We start from the raw sequence: 9,193 nt of genomic DNA, 5'->3' as shown, positions 1-9,193 counted from the left end.
TTCCTTTTGTCTTTCAGGTAGAATATGCCTATGTTCTAGGCCATATTGATTCAATGGGCTGGCTGGATTTCTACCAGTTTTACTCAGAAGCCCAAATCCATTTGTTATTGTCACTTCATGTGGGTCTAACTGCTTAGGTTAAGCTTCTTTAAGGGATCCACTGTTGACAGGCTAGGAGAGTCATCACTTCTTATGATTGTTTTAAGAAACTACAGTCACCCTACTGTACATTACAGCCCTAGAACTTACTCATCTCATAACTGGAAGTTTGTACCCTTTGACCACCTTCACCTCTTTTTCCCACATCCGCAACCCTGGCAACCATCACTAATATATTCTCTATTTAAATATACTTGATATATCCTTTATTTTTTCTGTAGCCTTATAGTCAAGGGATGTCCCTTGTAAACAATATAGGCAAATTTTGGTTTTTTAATCAACCTTTATCTTCTCATATACATAGCCCACTTACATGTGATATAATTACAAATATATTTGGGTTTAAACCTACCATGGAGTATTGTGATATTTTTCATCCTACTTGTTCTATTATTTTTCTCACCTTCTTGCTTCATTGTGGACCAAGCTGTATTGCATTACTCCATTTTTCCCTCTATGAGCCTCTAGCTATAAAATTCATTCTTTTACTATTCTTATAATATTAACCATAGAAATTACCATTGTTTTATTAAAATTTAATTTACATTTGTGGTTTTACCAATAGCTGAACATATTAATTCCATTTATTCCTTCTGTCTTTTGTACAATTATTGCCATAAATTTTAATTTTCTCTATATTTTCAATCCTGCAGGTCCTTACTGTCTGGATAGCTCTCAGATGCACAGGCATGCATGAATAAGTGCACACACATTCAGTTATTCCAGTTCTTTTAATGGATTAGTAAACCATGATGTGTTCATTAATGTTTCTAAAGGTCACAGTTGTTATATCTTCATGATACACTAATTTTTTTAAAATATATATTTTCATCAACAATTGACTTTAAGCTTCCTTTATGTAATTCAGGAGCTGAAAAACTATAGCCCATGGACAAAGTCAAGCCTATCACCCATTTTTCTAAATAAAGTTTTATTGGAAAACAATAACCACACCCATTACTGCCTATGGCTGCTTACACACTACAGAAACCATATTGCATCCAAAGGCAAAATATTCACTATCTGACCCTGTGTGGAGTTTGCTAACCCCAATGGTTTAATTCCCATTTTTAAAATTAAGACTTTTATCCACTCTCCGGTCTCCTTACTTTTATTATCTATACTCCAACCCATTCCAATTATCACTGGTAATAGATATTCCAAAACTCACTTCTAATCACATTATTCGTCTGCTCAAAATGATAGTATTCTGCCTTACATGTTATTTGTATATACTTATTTTCTTTTCTTACTAAATTACTTGTAGTATTCATTCCGTGAAAGCAGGATTTGTCTTAATATTCTAAAATTCCTTTTTAGCATGCTACACATGACAGGTAATCAATATTTATTCATTTCCTTGAATAACAAATTTATTCATTGTTAGAAAACCTAAAATGTTCTCTTTCATTCCACAGTCTGAACATTAGTGTTAGGCATCTGAAATAATACAGATTATTTCCAAATCATTTCACTGCAAGTCCACTTGAAAATAATTCACCATCACCTCCACTCGGCCGCTCCCTTATCTGCCAGGCACCACCCCCATGGGACCAACTTATCTTTCACCCCAGTCTCCTGCTTCCACTGGCCAGCTCAGTCCTGAGCCCCCTTTATCAATTAGACATTCCCTCTAACCGAGTCCTTCTCAGTGCTCATGAGATGTATTTTGTCTTGTTCCTTTGTTCAGAAATGATTTAGTAGATAAAAGCCTGCTCTGCTAAACAATATTTATAGTCAGCTCACTTCCCCACTCTCCTTTCTATTCTAAAGACATAGTGCTTAACTAGAGGGATAAATTAGTATAAAACCTGGACAACCTTTCCCTTCTCTTTTATTTCCCTGCCCAGAGGCTCAAATCTCTGGAAAAAAAAATTATATGTGTCTCACCCCAGGTGACTGAGCAGAGGTAGAGAAGTTCTGGGTGGGTAGATCAAGCAATAAGGCTGCAATACACATCAAAAATCAATTTGAGAGGATCTCCAGCCAAATCTGTCTATACCCCTTTGTTTATATAGATAAATGTCTCACTCAATTTTGCATAAATTGTTCTTTATAACCTGGGCAGTCCTTGAAATGTTCATCAGGGTGTGTAAATATGACTTCCTTTGTTATAAGTTTAGGGATTTATAAGTTAAATAAAGTTAAAGAGGTTTTTCTACTGCAAGTTCCTCGGAGCCTTCACCCTTTTAATGGGCACCATGTACCTGCGAAGAAGGAATACATAACAAGTAACTTTCCCAAGCTAATTGCATCTCACTTTTGGAGAGCAGCTGTTAACATCTTGATTAACTACCAGTATTCCCTCTGAAAACAATTCAGTAAATGCTGATAAAACTCCCAAGGACAGCCTGGTTGGAAAGGAGGAGGATCTTTTTCAAGGTAGGACACTAAAGAAGATGCTTCACACCGATAGGACCTTTGTTGAACTATCTCTCATTATTGCTCTCTATTGAAATGGTTTTGAACCGTCAACTTAAACTCATAGTTCCCTTGAAAGCTGAATTTCTTGCAGCACAGTATTCCCAGCCTGGCTTAAGCTATCTGCCTAGGCCAATGATGGCGAACCTATGACACACGTGTCAGAGGTGACACGCGAACTCATTTTTTTGGTTGATTTTTCTTTGTTAAATGGCATTTAAATATATAAAATAAATATCAAAAATGTAAGTCTTTGTTTTACTATGGTTGCAAATATCAAAACATTTCTATATGTGACACGGCACCAGAGTTAAGTTAGGGTTTTTCAAAATGCTGACACGCCGAGCTCAAAAGGTTCGCCATCACTGGCCTAGGTCCTAGGAGCTTGCCTGGGGAGTTGTAAATAGCAATGTATCTCCTGCTGGTGGCTTAATTCTAATGGGATAAAGCTGAAGTTAACCAGACAGACAAAGCAACTAGAAAGAAACCTACTGTGGAGTATTTCTACCTCTCTATATTTTTATTTCATTTTAATCTTGTTTGTTTGGTTTTAAATTGCTTTAAGTGATGATCAACATCAAAGAGGAGAGCAAATTACCATGATCCCTTCCTGGGCCCCTCACCTTATATTTGCCCCTCTCCAACTCCTCTCTTATCTCCTGTTTGCCTTAAAAGAAAATAGTCCTGCTGGCTTGTTACATGTTTTCTTTTCCTCTCTGGATAGGGTTATTAAATCAATTGGTTATTGGTTTATCACTTGGACCAGCTTGTTGTAGAAGCAATTTTTTCAAACTATTTCTCATCTACAACACCTTGGGGAGAAGTGCATGATTGGTTTATGAACAGATGCACAATGCAATGTCCCTCAGTAATGTAACCACAGAAAACATGTTTGAGAAGCAATCACTTCAGTCCAGAAGCAGCGATGAGCCACTCATGGTGGCCGGAAAAGCCTGGTGGCACACTGGTAAGGAAAGATACAGGTTATGAAACTATTTCAAATTCAGCTGAATTTTCACAAACCACATCCATGCCTGTTACTTTACTGCTCGTGTTAAAAATAGAAATGGCTTCCTCCTGGAAACATAAAATATTCTTATACAGGGATTGTCCACTTGCAGAATTTGTTAGGCATGAAATTGCATGCACATGCATCTCTCTAGCCTCCTTTTCCAAATTGTACTCCTTTGAACAATTGAAAAGGGAAACCTGAATGTGATTATTCAGGCATAATAACCACTTGATTCCCAATGACACACTAATCTCACTACCAGGAGTTTATTTAGCAAAAGAGTATAACAGAAAAACAAGTGCTATGTGCATCAAGAAGTTGCTGAAACATTTACAAGGGGGGAAAAAAGAACCTAGGTATTTAATAACAGGGAAATGTTAATTTTTCTACAATATAAAATTTTATACAGTGGTTTTTCAATGTAGACATAGAAATATTGTATATATTAAGTGAAAAAGAAAATACATAAATTTAAACTGAAAGAAACACATGCAAATATGGAGGTAGTGGAAAATGCAAATCAGTGTACTGGGTGACTTTTACCTTATAAAAATGACATCATTTCACGTGATAGAGATGGTCTGCCATTGTTTGTGAGGATGTGTGGAGCACAGAAACCATCTCAGCAGGCTCATGTTTCCTTACAGTCCTAGTTAAGGTTGCATTTAGCAAATAAATATACTGTATACCAGTTAAATTTTAATTTCAAGTTTAAAAAAACAACTAATTTCAGTATAGTTATTATAAAATGTAATTCAGTATAGCAGTTTAATCTATATATATAAAAGCCAAGTGATTGGAACGCCGGAACGACCTGAATGACTGGTTGCTATGACGTGCACTGCAGCTGGCCAACCAGCCCAATTGGGGGGTGGGGGTGGTGGCCTCTCCCTCCCGCTGGCCCGGCCAGATCAGCTCCCCATTGGGGCAGGCCAGCTGGACCCCACCCGTGCACAAATTCGTGCACTGGGCCTCTATTTTTAATATAATATACAAGCAATTTTGAGACATATTTATTTAAAAATTATTTTTATCTGAAATTTAATTGGCTGTCTGGCAACTCTACTCCTGTTTCTTCCAAAAAAAAAAAAAAAGTCTAATGGAGAACTAAAAATAGAGGCTAATCTTTGGGAGGAAAAAAATTTTAAACACTAGTGACCCATTTCTTGTCATTTATGTCCCATACAGAGGGGATATGTTTGGTTTGGTTTGTCACTAGGTTGGGTGGAGCCCAAGCTTCTCCATGGGAAGACTTTGACTTATATATTGATCCTTAGTGTGACCAGAAATGGTTTACTCTACAAACATGGCACAAACCACAGAAATTTAATGCCGAAATAACAATTTGCACTGCTTTTGTCACAGGGGGGACAACACTTAGACCTTTTTCTGACTCCCCTCCATGACAAAATTTCAAATGGAGAAAATAAAACATAAAATGCTTCCATCATGACCAGTTTAAAAATTAGTATATCTATGTGCAAGTAAACTTTTTATTGCGATACTATTAGCACATTGCTACAGGAGGCAGAATGGTTTGTGGAAATGGGATTATAGGAATCACAGCAGAATTTAATACAAATTCAAATCCCCAATATTTTCTTACTATTTACTAATAGTCTGGCTATCCAAAATTTCAGTGAGGAAGTACCATAAAAATCTCCTAAAAAGTGTAGAAGACAATTTACAGAGTAGCCAGTAAAATACCTCATTTTACAAATTAAAATGGAGGTAACTACAGGTTAAGTAAGCTGTATAACAGTGATGCCGAACCTATGACACGTGTGTCAGAGGTGACACGCGAACTCATTTTTTTTGGTTGATTTTTCTTTGTTAAATGGCATTTAAATATATAAAATAAATATCAAAAAATATAAATGTTTTACTATGGTTGCAAATATCAAAAAATTTCTATATGTGACACGGCACCAGAGTTAAGTTAGGGTTTTTCAAAATGCTGACACACCGGGTTCAAAAGGTTTGCCATCACAGCTGTATAAGGTCATGTCTATTTCATGACTTCCCTTCAGGAAGAACAAGTGAACATTTTCCATGTTTTCTCACCAGTGCAGAAAGGTGACTGAGGACCAACCATCGCCAGTCTGATTTACCAGGACTGGGAGCATCACGGTAAGTGAAAGGCAAGAGACTAGGCAATATAAGTAATTCTTGACATTTTGCTTTCAGCATAACTCAAAGATGAACTCAGGGATGATGATTAACAAATATGTATTGATTTCCGCTACACATATAAAGACTATTTGACTATGACGCTCACTGATTTTCAGGTTACAATTCAATCACTCTTTGCTCTGGCCACCTTCAACTTTGCATTCTGGTGACTGTGTTTTGATGGAAACAGAGAGGATTTGGGGTTTCTGTAGAAGTAACCCATGAACAAATAATCAAGAACAAATCCCACATCCATTTTTTGCTTCCACAGAGGAGAGATCTAAACATTTCTCTTAGAGAAAATTGGAAGCTTAAAATTGTGACCAGTGACAATCTGTTATTTTGCGACCTTTTTAACAGCTCAACTATCCATCAAAAGCGAGGCTAACACCAAGAACCCAAGGCAATAAAGCTTGCTAGCAATCCATGGTCAGATTAGATAGAAAAGTAATGTTTCTGAAGCAGTTTATGAGAGTTTAAAAATTGCTAACAAGGAAGGAATTACACCAAATGTTGCAAAACAAAACACTTCATCTCAGAAGAAGCTCGTTGGTACAAACGTGAGCAATGGACTCAGAAAACACTGGCATTTTGTGCAATTACCCTAAGTCTCTTTTTTTCAAGGGAAGGGTGGCATCTTGTGGCAAAAACACAACTTACTTCCATGAGTTGACTCTCCCTATGAGCAAAACATCTGGCCCTGAGCAACTCTGCGAATTTTAAAATTTCCGTTCCCTGCAGGACCAGCCCCTCTCTGCCTACCCCCCTTTTTTATTGATTACGTTATTACATATGTGTCCTTATCCCCACATTACCCCCCATCTCCCCTGACTCATGCCCTCACCCCTCTCTTGTCTGTGTCCTTTCGTTAGGCCTATACGCTTGCATATAAGTCCTTTAAACAGATCCAGAGACAGAGAAGCATCGATTAGATTGTCAAACCACAGAGGGAAGGTAGGGGAGGGTGGGGGTAAGGGGGGGAGATCTGCCTACCCTTTCGTGGCTGCTTTTGCTGTTGGGAGAGAGAGCAGTGGGTGGAAGGTGCTTGGTTTATTAAACACAATCTGACAACCAAGCCACCAAAACAAGACCCGTCCACACAGCTGTGCGCAGCTCGCCTACTTTATTCCACTGGGGCAGGGGACCCCGTTTTCAGGTTTCCTGAGATTTCTCTCTCCTTGCTTACTTAGCCTACGTGAGTACCCAGTCTTATAATTACAGCTTCAGGCACTTTACTTCTAACAGCACTTGGCCTATTTCTGCGGGAGAGAACAGTAGCTGTGGGTTTACAGCAATTCAGTGTTGGGAGTTTTAATCACAGTGTGGGCAAGGAGGAAAGCCCTGCACACTCAGGTCATGAGGGAAAGACGTAAAATGTTCCAGAACTTTATTTCTTACCAAGAACTCTGACACTACAATGATTTTCATGGTAATTAACTTGAACTGTAAACCTTTGGCTTCAAAGATCTGACTTCTTGCAAGCCCTTTGCCTATTTTAAAAATTTGTTTACCTTGTTTAATTAATTGGAATAATCTTTTTACATATTGATAAAATCAACCCTTTAGCAGATAAGTAGGAAATATTGTACTAGTCTTTCAATTTCAACTTAATTCCATTTATGGTGACTTTCTTTGGATTCTAGTTCAGTTTGTTTATTTCTCTTAAGTGCATAAGTAATCTCCTCTTTTCTTTTTCTGGCCTACTTTAATTTGTCTAATATTTGTAGTCTTTATTCCTACCAGAAATTGACTTTCATCCTTCATCAGTCTAGTATATTTGTAGCAGGTTATATTTCATGTCTGAAGGCAATGAGTTGATTATTCAATAAATGTGGATCAGACAACTGAGGATCTAAAAAGGATATAAAACTTATATTCTTACTATAAATCTTACACATTCATACAGGTATACACAAATTCCAGATGAGTTCAAGATCCAAAGATAAAAACAAATAATAAATGAAAACAAAATAAATAATAAATTAGAAAAGGGATAAATAGAAATAAAGGCTCCCAATCTCAGCAAAAATCCAGCAAAAAAGCAGAGAACAGTAAGGACTTGAATAATGAGCATATGCATGGGGATTAGAGCACAAGGGCCTGGACAAATATACCATCTGCATAAGAGAACCTTCTCACATCCATGGACGTTTAAGAGCAGAATCCCATGATGACTAGCCTTGAATTTCTCCTCCTGGTGAGGTGTTATGAGAGATGCATGTAGTTGAATTTAAAGATATAAGGTAATGTGACGGTTCTTAAATACCTAATTGGGATCATGAACTCAAATCTGATAGATGCTAGATGGATAGAGAGATAGATAAGCAAGGGATAAAAATCCACATTATATACATTTTTTTTCTATAAAACCACAAAATATAGTAACAATGACTGAAGTATATGAAAATTCATGGAAAAAAATATACAAATGGTGACGACTATACATATGACAAGATCTCAGACTCATAAGAATATACACATTTAAATTTTTATGTCAATGGACTCATTGCTCACCAAAATGGTCTTGTTTATGTGCTCTCCCACCAAAAGGATTGGTAAGGGTCTATTTTCCTGTTCTCTTGCCAACATTAGATATTGTCAACTTTTACCAAACAATGGATAAAAGGATAACATCTCAGTTAAACAATTTGCATTTCCCTAGTTAACAGAGAGGTTTTCAATTTTTATGTGGTTAAACTTGCAAACCATTTCTCTTATAGTTTCTGACTTTTAGAAATGTATCCTAATGCTTTAATTATCTTTTCTTAAATTGGGTAAACTATGCATAACTGAAGTTTACTATCTTAACCACGTAAGTGGACAGTTACATAACACTGTTTTAAATGATTGGTAAGGGTCTATTTTCCTGTTCTCTTGCCAACATTATTGTCAACTTTTACCTAACAATGGGTAAAAGGATAACAGCTCAGTTAAACAATTTGCATTTCCCTAGTTAACAGAGAGGTTTTCAATTTTTATGTGGTTAAACTTGCAAACCATTTCTCTTATAGTTTCTGACGTTTAGAAATGTATCCTAACGCTTTATTATCTTTTGTTAAATTGTGGTAAACTATGCATAACTAAAGTTTACTATCTTAACCACGTAAGTGTACAGTTACGTAACACTGTTGTAAATCTAGTCTTCAAAACTCTTTTCATCTTGCAAAAATGAAACTCTGTACCAGTTAAACAACTCCCCATTTCTCTTTGTTTATCCCCTAGCAACCACCATTCTACTTATCGTCTTTATAAATTTGACTAGTCAAGGTACCTCATATAAGTAGAATTATATAGTATTTATCTTTTTGTAATTGGCTTATTTCAATGCAATTTATTATTTTTTTCCAGGAATACCCATTTTATTTATTTTTTAAAAAAATTACCTTTATTGTTGAAAGTATTCCAGATTTCCCCCCTTTTTTACCATTG

Source organism: Myotis davidii, unplaced genomic scaffold, assembly GCF_000327345.1.
Source record: "Myotis davidii unplaced genomic scaffold, ASM32734v1 scaffold151, whole genome shotgun sequence".
NCBI classification, from domain to species: Eukaryota; Metazoa; Chordata; class Mammalia; order Chiroptera; family Vespertilionidae; genus Myotis; species Myotis davidii.
Note: the sequence above shows the minus strand (reverse complement) of the source record.